Genomic DNA, 14,344 nt, shown 5'->3' with positions numbered 1-14,344 from the left:
AACTGAGCCTGTAGCACTTCCTGACCAACGTCCTCTGTCATCCCTGCACCCTTCGGTCCACAACATCCCTGAGCAGAGGAAGGACCAATTTGCCTGACCGGAGTGAAGACCCTTCTGAAGGCTCTCCCCAGATTGAAACACCATTCCATTAATTCCTCTCTTCATTCAGCAATTTTCCCCCTATAAATTCTTATTCCTGCATGTTTTATTTAAATCTAGAAATACATTTAACTTTACTCTCGTAATAGGAACAGATTTGTCATTAAATCCTCTGAAAGTTAGAATACTGTGAATAAAATATAATAGTATTTCTATTAGGAGTAATTTTTCCCATAAGCCCCTGAGCAACAAATCCTGAAGAACAATTATCGAGAGACAGACTCCAGCGAGAATAAATGTCACATGTGTGATATAGGACACACTGCAGAGCGTCTTTCCAGGTTCCCTCTGATGAGCTGTGTTCCCTATAATTAGTCCTTGGAAAGCCGGGATTTTAACAGCCGAAGGATTATGCATCTGATTACATAAATCTCAGTTACCAGAATAGTCAACCTCCTATTTCTTACAAATTCAGCCCACTTCGACCCGGGAGGACTTTTTGTGACGACCTCTGGTAGCTAAGAAAACCTAAAATAAGCCACAAACAAGAACAGGAAGTGTAAAAACACTGCTGTGTGGTATTTCCCAAACATTGCACACGATTACTCCAGATAATAACACACACGTTCCCTGATGTTCTCACTTGGGTAGGATCAGAGAAGCTTAAAATTGAGACGGAGCTCGGAGGGAGCTGGCCAGCACTCCACCCAATCCAAACACTACCCTCTCCAGTGCCAATCCTTGTGTGGGCCCACAGAGGGCAACAGCCCAGATACACCCTTGAGGAGAGAGGAGAGATGCTAGGATTTCCTCTAATCACATCCCACAGGCAGATACAGTCAACAGGACTAATGACATGCATTTCCACAGATACCTCTCTTCTTCTTCTTTTTAAAAAATTATGGACGTATCGGGCAACTGGGTGGCTCAGTGGTTGAGCATCTGCCTTCAGCTCAGGTGGTGACCCCGGGGTCACACATCAGGCTCCCCGCAGGGAGCCTGCTTCTCCCCCTGCCTATGTCTGCCTCTCTCTGTGTGTCTCTCGTGAATAAATAAACAACATCTTTTAAAAAAAATTATGAAAAAAGAAAAAAATTATGGAGATATATTTGTACCTTTTGAATCAAATTTCTAATTCTATTGAAAGCATAAAAAGTACCTCTGGGGTTTTTTTCTTCACTTCTTTGGGGATAGGAGCAAGGAGGCAGGGCAGAGTGTAGGTAAAAAGGTTTTTTTGTTTGTTTGTTTCATTTAAAATTAAAATCAACATCTGATCTTGACACAAGGATTTTAAGAGTCCTGCATGAAGGGGCACAATCTTGAAATATGATTTTATACAGTCAGAATCTAAATTGTACCTTTTCCAATATGGAAAGCAAAAATAAATTAAAAAATGAATCCATTTGGATTGAGAGATCTCATTTACCAAATGGAGCTTTTAGGACAAAAACAAAATGCCAGTTCATATACTGTGGCTTAAGTAGAAACCGAAAGGGAGTTTAAAAAAACTTATGAGTTTAGCTGTTGAAATTGTTAGGCTTAATGGTGAAAAGCTAAGCAACTCTTTTTCAGGACTATATACTTAATCTCTAAATAGTGGCCACCTCAAATAAGTTAAGAAAATGAAAAAAAAGTAAAAAAAGAAGAGAAAAGAAAATGTGGTCAGTATGAAGTCTTGGTGTTATTACAGGGCATGACAAGTAATGATATCATCTTGAGCATCCGATTCCAGGTATGAAACATATTTTCTAAATTTGGTTGAGAATAAAATTGGCTCTAGTCTCAATGTGAAATCTTCCAGAAGGCAATGATAGTGAATAGACACCATATTTTGTATGCTGCAGTCAAGAAGCATAAAGTTTGTGCTTCAGAAAGATAGGAAGCATGAAAATTGTTGCATTTTTCTCCTTTTAGATTAACACTTGGATAAGAAATTGTATTAATTTTATCATTCTCCTTTTTTTGGTTAAAGGGCTCAAAGTCCTATAGGAAATGATGCTCATAATTGCAATTTGTGTTGCAGTAATCACTGGTGAAGAAATTTTACTTTTTTGACACATTTTTATTGGAATGTTACTTTAACAATAGAGCACATGCTCCAAATTGTGTAGGATTTAAGGATACCCAAACTTACCAAAAAGGAATCACACCCACAAGGAAGGCAATAATAATAATTTAAGAAGACAGATAGTAATAAATATTGGTGAGGATGTAAGGAAGTACAAGCCCTTGTACACCCCTAGTAGGGATGTAAAATGGTGCAGCTGCTTTGGAATAACCTCTGGGGGTTCTTCAAATGGTGAAACGTGGATTCACCATAGTACCTACCAGTTCCACTCCGGGTACGTATGCAAGAGAAATGAAAACATACCCCTAACAAAAACTTGTTTATTGCAGCATTATTCACAATAGCCAAAAGGTGAAAACAACCTAGATGTCCATCAACACATGAGTGGATAAACAAAATATGGTCTATTCATGCAATTAAATACTATTCCACCTTGAAAAGGAAGGAAATTCTGATATATACTACAATATGGGAGAACCTTGAAGACATCACAGTGAGTGAAATAAGTCAATCTCAAAAGACAAAACATGACAAGACCCGTCCCCTTCCATAAGGGAACTTTCAGAGACAAATGAAGAGCAGAAAGTAGGTTAGTAATCCCCAGAGGTTTGGAGGAGGGAGGATGAGGAGATAGGGTTTAATGCATACCAAGTTTCAGTTGCGGAAGATGAAAAAGTTCTGGAAGGCATAGTGGTGAGGGTTGCTCAGCATTGTGAATGTAATGTCCCTGAATTATATGCCCAAAAAAGATTAAAATGGTGAGTTTTAGGTGATGTGTATTATATCTCAATTTAAAAATATGAAAAAAATACAGCTTTGTAGATACAAAGGTTGTAGTTTTAGTAAGATTTACAGAGCTTAATTTGAATTAATTTTAGTTATTAAAGTGTTGACTGGGGAAAAAACACTAAGGAAGTCTTGATGCGCACTCCAACATGGAGGAAACTTGGAAACATGCTAAGTGAAAGCCAACCATAAGGACCATGTATTATATGAGCCCATTGATATGATTTCCTGGAAAAAGAAATTTACAGAGACAGAAAGTAGACTAGCTATTGCTTAGGGCTGGGGTTGGGAAGGATAGAAGAATGGAAGGTTATCCACCAAGGGGGGAAAGGTTTCTTTGGGAAAGAGTAAAAATAGTCTAAAGTAGATTGTGGAGATGAATGTACAACCCTGTGAATATATTTAAAAACCGTTGAATTGGACACTTGAAAGAGGTGAATTGGATAGTGGGTATCTGAAAGCTATTCTTTTAAAAAAAGAATACAGGAACTCTTGAAATACATTGAACCCATTCATATCTACTTAACCACAGCTATTCCAAATAGAAAGTTAACACAAATGAGAGTGCAAAACCATAAGCAGCTCTATCAGTTATTTACTGCCATCATTACACTGTCAAACCACCTCGGACCTCAGTGGCAGGTGCTCTCACCCCACCTCACCTGTCTTGGGGATGCTGACCCAGATGGCCCCTTCTGAGATGACTTAACTCCTGTCTCACCATGCAGCCAAAAAGCCCAGATTCCTCTTATAATGGTGATGCAGAAGCAAGAGAAGTAGGAAAAAAAAAAAAAGCAAGGCTGTTCCAAGCCTCTTCATGTATCACGTTGGCCAGCATTCCACTGACCAAAGCAAATCTCATGGCCTTAACCAGAATCAAGGGTCAAGAGAGCAGACTCTGCTTCACCCTTATCTTCTCATTTCTTCTTACAATTGTATCAGGAACCTTGAGACATCTTGCTCTATTTCCATTTAATCTTGATTTGAATAATAGCAACATTTAACATTTTTATAATTCAGCTTGAATAATGACTGCGTAATTCACGTAGATTTGAAAGCAAATAGAATCTATTTTGTTACAGCAAATTTTAACATAAATACCACTGGACGATGCTCTTTGTGATGTGAGCCTTGACTGTGTCTGGTATCTTCTCCAGAATTTGTTGTTGTTGTTGTTCTAGTAAAGCATCTTTGTAGCAGACATCTTTGCTGCAAGTATGTTCACCACAAGCATTTTTGCTGCATAACTAGCGGTGAAACAATTTTGCCATAAAAATTTTTAAAAGATTAAAAAATAACCAGTTGACAGTTTGGTTTGGCAGTTTAGCTTCATTTCTCCATTAACATGCTCCTCTCATTTTTATGGCATATAAATCTCAGCCCTCACAGTGCTCCATACTTTGGCATGGTTCTGAACCTACATTTCCTGTAGAACTTTGGAACGTCTTGCAATGGACATGTTGACAATATGCTAAAAACAAACAACGGTGTGGAAGGTTTTCACAACATGCTATAAAATTCAGTTACAAATATGCATTCTAGTATTTGATAGCTGATATCCCTCTTAAAGAAGGAAGGAATTTTAGTGGGGAAAAAAAAGTGTGATGCCAAAGGAGGAGACAACTCGGCAGGGCAGGCAGAAAAAAAAAAAAAAAAAAACCTATAGAATGAAGACTTTAAAGACAAATGTTTAGGTACAATCCAGAAAATAAAATCAGTTATTGGCACAGTGTTGCCATGAACCTACACACCTTTTAGATTCAAATATTTTGTACTTCACAATAAAGTCTTTTTAATTTTGCTATTGATTCTCATGTTCCATCGTGTCCTTTTTAATGGAGGTCTCTCTTTCGATATTTGTGATTTTATCTTTTATGGCAAAATTGCCTTATGGCCAATTAGTAACGTGGCAAAAGTGTTTGCTGCAAAAATTGCTCGTGGCAAAGATGCTTTCAGCAAAACTACGGAAAGCCCAGCTTGACAGCTTACCTTTTAATTATAGGAAATTTTAGCTTTTACAAAGATAACTACTTTTTAAAGTGCTTTTCTAAACATTCTTCTCTTATCACCGAAATGCATGCCTGTATGCACAAGTATAACTGGCATAGGAAAATGTTACAAACAACGCCCTAAACACACACGCATGCTCCCACTACTCTTGCCTGTGGATAAAAAGTGCTATGTCATTGATAGAATGGATGATAACTCTTTCTTCATGTTCATTTATAGGACTAGGTTCGTTCAGCATCTTGTTCTGGGTTTGCACGTTTTCTTTCCGGAGAGCCGCTTCGCATGTGGAAAATGAAATCCTCTTTTTGCCTGTCAGTCTAAAACGACTCTGAATCCTAATTTAGGCCTCGCAGGGTCCGCCTGGAAGACTTCCTTTTTTGTTGTTACATTTTCTGCACGAAGGACTGTACCAGTTACATGAATTATGTAACACAGGCCCACCTGTACAGTGTTGGGTATACTTATTTTTCCACAGGCAAGAATCAGAGGAAAGAAATGATTATATCATTAGAGCTGGGTTTTGGTGGTGGTGGTGGTGGTGTTTTTTTGTTTTTGTTTTTGTTTTGTTTTTTTTAAAGAAAGTGGTGGCTGCAGTGGATTTTGTAAGGAGTGATTTAAAAGTGGCGGCTGGAAGTAGGAATGTAAAGCCACTCCTTTATTTGGAGGCTTAAGTAATTGTACCTGCCAGGAAATAGGCCCCGGCTCTGCCTCTCACTTCCCTCCCCCGTTCCTGTGTTTCAATTACCGGGAAGGTTAATGGTCCTGAACAGGAGAGGTATGAAGGCGCCTTTCATTACCTTCGGTGGCAGGAAGCCCCCCGAGCCTATTTGCCTTCCCTCAGTGTTTATGGGGGAAGACAGAGTGTTCTCTCACACGCCAGAGAACATGAGACCCGACTTCTCACGGCCGAGCAGAACTTTTGCCAACAGTTTCTGGAAAACAATTCCATCCCTTTCAGAGCCAGCCTGGGATGGCATTTGAACTCAATGTACAAAGCCAAACGTCCTTTCCGATGAGTTATGAAATCCCTTAATCTTGTGAAATCAGCAACCTGTCTTACACATTCTCCCAAATGTAATCTCCAACAACGGCTTATTTCCTACTCGAGCAAATATAGAGTAGCCGAGTAGAGCCTCTCTTTGAATTTTTTTTTTTTATACCGAATTAGCAAAGGTAATTGGTGTGTTAAAGGCTCGAACCATAATGGGCAGCATGCTACAGCAGGTACCTGTGCTGTGTAGGTTCTCTTATCTCTTACCCGTAGTGCAAGGTGATGCGGCCACCACTCAGGTTTAAAGCATCCCACATATGTCCTTTGTGACCTCTCTTCTTGAAAGATCATCCTCCATGGAGACTCCATCAGGATTAACCTAGTATAGAAATAATAGGTCCCTGCGACGAGGGCAGGTTTTCAGTCAATGGAAATGAACTTGTGACCCCACCAAATCTCTCTGGTGTAAGTACAGACTTGCTAATGTTTAGCATAAGACAAAAGCCTTGTTTCCTTTTCCTACTTATTGTTTCGAACATGGAATGAAGGCCATTGTAATACAGGCAATGTTGCCTTCAATTCTCCCTCCTCAGACCTTCAGCTTTGATCTGGGGAAGGATGTCAAGCCCCTAGAAAGGGTAACATCTGCCAAGAAAAGATCACTGGAATAGGGTTGTAAGATAAAATATAGCACAGCTACATAAATTTGAATTTCAGAGGAACACTTAGTTTGAGGGATATACATACACTAAACACAAATCTGGCAACTCTGTGTTAGGATGCTCTGTGGATATGGGGGAATGATAAAAAGAAGAGGTCATAGAGGGCATCAAAAATGAACATAGTACTTCACAATTCTATCTCGGGTAAGAACTAGGGAACTCTGGCCTAAAGGCCAAATCTGGTTTGCTCACATTTTGATGTTTTACTGAGGGGAGCCTGGATGGCTCAGTCAGTTGGGCTTCGGTCTCTTGATTTCAGGTCAGGTCATGATCTCAAGGTCCTGAGATCGAGCCCTGCATTGGGCTCTACACTCAGTGGGGAATCTGTGATTTTCTCTCTCTCCTGTCTCTGCTCCTCCCCCTGCTCACATGTTCTATCTCTCTAAATAAATGGATAAAATCTCTTTAAAAAAATAATGTTTTACTAAGACACAGTCACACCCAGTTATTGGGTACAGTATAGGGCTGCTCTCACTCCACAATAGAAGAGTTCAGTAGTTGCTACATATATCATATGTCCCATAGAGCCTAAAATATTTGCTATCTGACACTTCACAAAAAAGATTAACCACACTTTCATCTCAGCTAAATTCTTGAAATGACAATTGCCATCCTAAATACTTGCCATCTCATCTCTGATGAAATACTTCTTTCAGCATGCCCATCATTTTAAAGCTGAAAATAACTAGGATATTAAATAAGTGATATTATTCTACTCATTGGAATTAAACATAATACAACAATGTTACTTCAAGAAAAATAAAAAGAGCCTTCAGAAATTTTTATACATGTCAACATTTGTGTTTCAGAACTCCAGAGAGCCTCATGGAATGCTTATTTCTCAGCACAATGAAGCAGAGAATACTATGGAAGGTCCTGAGAAATGAAATCCACCCACCAGCTAGATCTTCCAATCTTCAGGACAACATTTCTTCCCCAGTGTGATTCAAAGTGGCTTAAAGAAGCAATTGTTTAATTCTCATGTGGATAACTATGGTTCTGGAAGAATGAGGGAATTGTAGAATTAATCTCCAAGCAGTAAGAAGAAAAGTGGGGCTTACAAAGTCTGTAATGCACCAATGAGTGGCTGGAAGGAAGCATGAAAGTCGGATTTTATTCCTCAGAACCAACACATGGTTGAAGCCACTTGGTGGGTGGATAACATGAGAGAGGTCTGGGACCAAAGTCACCTCCTACCGCTGATGCAGATGGCAGGCAGAAACAAGATAAAGTCCACATAGCCACTCAAGGTTTGAAAACCTAGTTTGCAAATAGAAAGTGCAGAGAAGAAAAATTCCATTTCTAATCTACCTGTAAAATGTATGCATTTAATTTTCAGATTATGAAGTGTCCAAAGGAGAAGCAAGACTATACTCTTATGCCTGACAATGCATCAGCTGCCAGGATTCTCCAACTCAGCAGCTGAGGAGTGATAGTGAAGGAGTGAACTCCGACCACTGCCAATACCATGGCCAGATGCTGAAGAACACATGTGAAGGGATTTCCTGACGTGTGTGGTAAATAACCCTGCATATAAATCTTCCAGGCTGTGACCTAGATAGTGTATGAGAACAGAGAAGAAATAAAGAAACCAGCTGGTTGGCATTGAAGAGAGAGGACCAAATCAGATTCAGTAGACATAAGGTCCCAGGGGCTCTGTAGATAAAGATGGTACAGAGTCCAAAAAGCCGAGACAAGATGCCTTGGTGCTCTGCCCCTCACCAGAGTGCTATAAACCTCAGTCTCTACACTTCTAATATGAAAATAAAATCACCTATATATTGTAAAAATCCTTCATGGAATATGGCCAGGGCCAGTAATATAATGATAATTCAATAAACACATATTATTAGTAATAGAAAAAATGATAAGAATCTCATAAGAACATATTTCATAACTTAATGCATTTTGGGTCACCATTTCTATTCTAAGGATTTAATTTATTCTACCATAGTCTCTAAACTATAGTCTATCTTATGTTTGCCAGGGCATGCCAGGATGAAATGTGAGTGTTTTTGGTCCTATCATCCTGTAGTTTCTGGTTGCAGTGTTACAAACAGATCTTTCTCAAGAGTAGTTTTTGTATGAATAAACAATTAAAGTGAGAAACAGTCCTATGAAATGCATATGAAATACTAAATTTGTGAAAAATTCTGATTTAAAAGGGAAAGAATTAGAATTATAAGTGAAAATTTGACTCATGCGCTTTTCAAAAGCTGCTATTGGTTTTTCACAGCACAAAATTTTAAGTTGTGATAGAAAAATTCCTTGTGGAAATCACACCTGACAAAAAAAAGGTTCTAATTAAACATAATGTCGCCCATCCAAACACATTCCTAAATAATTGCTTCAGTATGGAATAGGAAAATTATCAGAAGGGATTGGAATTTGTCAGTTGGCAATTCCTCAGTGAAGCACACCTAAGTTAATTAAACCTCCAGAAGCAAACAAGAAGACCATCTTGACAGAATCTTAGCCATAGTCACATGCAAGGAAGGTACCTCAACTCAAATGGTTTAAGGTCGATTTTTCAAAGTGGGAATCTGGTTGGGTTTGGGAAAACCTTATGACATAAGAGTAATGACTTGGAGGCTCATTATAAAGCATAAAGGCAATTCAATAGAGAAAGGATAGAATTTTCAAGAAATAGTGCTGGAGCAATTTGATTCTTATGTAAAACTTTTAAAAACAAAATTTTATTTATACTTCATACTTTATACAAAACTTAGCCCCAAATGGATCAGAGACCTATATATAAAACCTAAAATTTACAATAAAACTTATAGAAGACAACATAGGAAAAAAATCTTTGTGACCTTGGATTAGGCAAATATTTCTTTGCTATGACACCAAAATCACAATATATATAAAAAAATCAATAGATTTCATCGAGGTGAAAACGTCTGCTCTTTGAAAGAAGCATTCACAGTTAAGAAAATAGAAACAGATTTGATATAATGTATGCAACCTATAGCATTTGTTAAGAAATTAACATCTAAAGCCAACATTATACAACCCACAAATTGGAAAACATGACTAACAACATTTTTTACTTGATTTTTAAATTCCTGTTACAGCTAAGTCGTGGGGGTACCTACATATGTCTATACCTACATGTGAAGATATGTATATCCCTATAGAGGGAATCGTGTCAGAAAAAGAACAAAATCAATGGCTTGAATTTCCACTTATTTCTTAGAAGTATTTCATGCTTAATAAAATTTAACTGATCTCCAAACAACAACAACAACAAAGAAAATAGAAACAGAAATCATGAACTGGTCAAAAATACTTATAAATAACAGATTTGATTTTAAAAATTTGTATGTATAAATAACTCTTGAAACTCAATAATAAAAATCTGAACATGCCAATTTTTGGTAAGGAGATTAAATTGGTAATCAAATACCTCTCAACAACAATAACAAAAAAAAGTCCAGGACCAGACAGCTTCACTGATGAATTATACCAAACATTCAAAGAAGAATTAATACCAATCCTCAATCTCTTCAAAAAATAAAAAAGGAGGGGGAGCACCTGGGTGGTTCAGTTGATTAAGCTGGTGTCTTCAGCTCCAGGCATGATCTCAGGGTCCTGGGATCCAGACTTGAGTCAAATTCCCTGCCTGGTGGGGAATCTGCTTCTCCCTCTGCCCCTCCTCCCACTTGTGCGCGCTCTCTGTCTCGCTCTCTCTCTCTCTTTCTCTGTCTGTCTCTCTCAAATAAATAAATAAAATCTTTTAAAAAGTTAGAAAAGGAAGTAACACTTCTCAACTTATTTTACAAAAAATAAAGATCCCTGATACCAAAACCAGACAAGGATATAACAAAAAAATTAGAGGTCAATAATCCTGATGAATATAGACACGGAAATTCTCAACAAAATACTAACAAACTGTATTGACCAATACATTAAAAGAATCATACACCATGACAAGTGGAATTTATTCCAGGGAGGCAAAGATGGTCAGCATCTGCAAACCAATCCATGTCATATGCCACATTAACAAAATGATGGATAAAAATCATCCAATCATCCAATAGATATAGAAAAAAACATTTTACAGAGTTCAACATCCATTCATGATAAACATTCACAACAAAGTAGGTATAGAAGGAATGTACCTCAACATAATAATGGCTATATATCACAAGCCCCAATTGTACTTAATGGTGAAAACCTGATAGCTTTTCCTCTAAGATCAGGAACAAGACAAGGATGCCCCTTCTCACTTTTATTCAACATAGTATTGGAAACCCTAGCCACAGCAATTAGGAAAGAAAAAGAAATAAAAAGCATCCAAATTGGAAAGGAAGAAGTAAAATTGTCACTATTTGCAGATGATATAATATTATATTTTAAAAAAGTCTAAGGACACCACCAAAAACATGTTTGAGATAATAAATGAATTTAGTAAAGCTTCAAGAAACAAAATTGATATACAAAAATCTATTGTGTTTTTTACACTAATAACAAACTAGCAGAAAAAGAAATTAGGAAAATAATTCCAGTTATAATTCCATCAAAAATAATAAAATAACTAAGAATAAATTTAACCAAGGAGGTGAAAGACCTATATCCTAAAAAACATAAAACATGACTGAAAGCAACTGAAGAGGATACAAATAATAAACAAAAAGTTCTTCTATGTTCACTCACTGAAAGAATTAATATTATTAAAATGTCCAACTACTCAAATTGATCTATAGTTTCAATGCAATCCCTATCAAAATTCCAATGGCATTTTTCACAGAAATAAAACCAGGAAAAATCCTAAGATTCATATGCAACAAGAGACCCTGAACAGACAAAGCAATCTTGAAAAAGACCAAAGCTGGATGCATCCTGCTCCCTGACTTAAAACTATACTACAGATCCAGGGTAGCCAAAACACTTTGTGACTGGCATAAAAATAGACACATAGGTCAATGGAACAGAGCAGAGATTTCAGAAATAAATCCACACATAATGCTGTCAATTAATTTATGATGAAGAGTCAAGAATGCACAATGGGAAAAAGAAGTCTCTTCAATAAATGCTGTTGGGAAAACATCCACATACAAAAGAATGACACTGGACCATGATCTTATACAATACACAAAAACTAACTCAAAAAGGATTAAATTCTAAAGAAAGACTTAAAACCATAAAAGTTCTAGAAGAAAACATGGATGGTAAGCTCCTTGGCATCATTCTCAGCAAAGATTTTTGGGGTCTGATACCAAAAACAAAAGCAATAAAAGCAAAAATAAATAAGTGGGAGTGCATCAAACTAAAAAGCTTCTGTGCAGCAAAGGGAACCATCAACAAATGAAAAGGCAACATATGGAATGGGAGAAAATATTTGCAAATCATATATCTTAAAAGAGATTAATATCCAAAATATATAAAGAATTCTACAATTCAATAGCAAAATCCCAAACAATTCAATTTAAAAATGGATGGATCTGAATAGACATTTTTGCAAAAAAGACATACACGTGGCCAGCAGGTTCACAAAAAGATGCTCAGCAACACTCATCATCAGCAAAGTGCAAATCAAAACTACAATAAGGTATCACCTCATACCTATCAAACTGGCTATTATCAGAAAGACAAGAAATAGCAAGTGTTGATAAGAATGTGGAGCAAAGGTAAGCCTTATGTACTATTTGTAGAGATGTACATCAGTGCAAACACTATGGAAAATACTATGGAAGTGCCTCAAAAAATTAAAAATCAAACTACCATATGATCCAGGAACCTACTTCTGGGTATTGATCCAAAGAGAACAAAAATACTAATTCAAAAAAGTATATGCACCCCTGTGTTCACTGCAGCATTATTTACAATAACCATGATACAGGGACAATCTAAGTGTCAATCCATGAATGAGCGGACAAAGAATATGTATTTGTGGGTGAGAGAGAGAAAGAGAGACAGAGAGAGATAAACACACACACTGGAATATTACTCAGCTATAACAGAGAATCAAATCTTGCCTTTGTGACAAGAGGAATGAACTTTGAAAACACTATGCTAACATAAAATAAATCAGGCCGAAAAACACAAATACCAAATGATCTCACTTAAATGTGGGATCTAAAAACAAAACAAACAAAAATGAGTTCATAGATGCAGGGAACAGATTGGTGGCTGCCAGAGGTGAGGAATTGAGGGGGCAAGAAGAGGCAAAATAGGTGAAAGGGGTCAAGATATACAACTTCCAGTTATAAAATAAGTAAGTCCTGGGCATGTAATGTACAGCATGGTGATTATAATTAATAATACTATATTGCATATTTGAAAGTTAATCTTAAGGGACGCCTGGGTGGCTCAGTTGGTTGGACACCTGACTCAGGATTTCGGCTCAGGTCATGATCTCATGGGTAGTGGGATTGAGCTCTGCATTCAGCTCCACCTAGAGCTCCATGATTAGTAGAGAGTCTGCTTGAGATTCTCTATCTCCCTTTCTCTCTCTGCACCCCCACCTCTGATAAATAAATAAATAAATAAATAAATAAATAAATAAATAAATATTTAAAAAGTAAATCTTAAAAGTTCTCATCACAAGAAAAAACTGTGTTCATTTTGTGTGGTACAGACTTTTTAAAAAGATTTATTTATTTATCCACGAAAGGCACAGACAGGGAGAAGCAGGTTCCATGCAGGGAACCCGACATGGGACTCGATCCCAGGACCCCAGGATCATGCCCTGGGCTGAAGGCAGTGCTAAACCGCTGAGCCACCCAGGCACTCCCCACCAAAGGCACTTTGTTAAATGGTAACCTTTTCAGTGAAACATCCCAAGGTGTCTTCTTTGGTATGAAAGAAAAAAAAAAATCCTAAGGCACATTTCAAGAGATCAGATAACACACTCCACTTATTCTTTGGGTCACATGCTACCCCAGCACACATGCACACACACACAGACACACACACACACACACACACACACACACACCTACCTAACAAAAGGAGAGAAAAGACCTGCAGTCCAACAACAGCCTAAAGAATGCCCAGCCTCTCCCATGCCACCTAAACAACCCAGCCCAGTGCACTAATGGAAGAGCTGCTGTGGAAAGCGGGTCTTACACTTGGAAAAACCAACCACCATACTATGGACAAAGCTTGCAGAATTTGAGCAGCAGTAGGAAAGTAAGAAGCTCATGGGAGTTAAACCTGTTGAGGAAGACCAGGGCAACAGCCAGGAAGCTGTCCTCTTCACAGGCAAGTGGTGAAATTAAAGAATATAATTCAACTTCACTAATAGACACTCAAGAAAGATTCCTGAAAGCAAGGACAACGTTGATAGTTCCTGCCCTTAAAGGAGCTGAAAGATGAGTGAAGGGGATCAGGATATGCCACCCCAAAAATATGCATCAAGATTGCTTTGAGATGAAGGCAGTTAAAAATCGACAAGAACTCTTCCCTCCCCTTTCCTGCCTAAAATCGGAGCACTGACTTCCCTTGTGATGTCGCACCGGCTCGCAGACCCACACCAGACAGAAGAGAGCACCCCATCCCCAGAAATAGGGTCAGCACTGAGATGCGTCCACCTAAACAACCCTTACCAAACCAACACTTACTCTCCATTACTTCCCCTCATCCATTTCCTAGTCACTTTCCTATGATATATCATCCCTCAAAGCCCCAACCCACTTTCCTTTGTTAAAAAATAGAGCATCA

This window comes from Vulpes vulpes, chromosome 1 (assembly GCF_048418805.1).
Source record: "Vulpes vulpes isolate BD-2025 chromosome 1, VulVul3, whole genome shotgun sequence".
NCBI classification, from domain to species: domain Eukaryota; kingdom Metazoa; phylum Chordata; class Mammalia; order Carnivora; family Canidae; genus Vulpes; species Vulpes vulpes.
Note: the sequence above shows the minus strand (reverse complement) of the source record.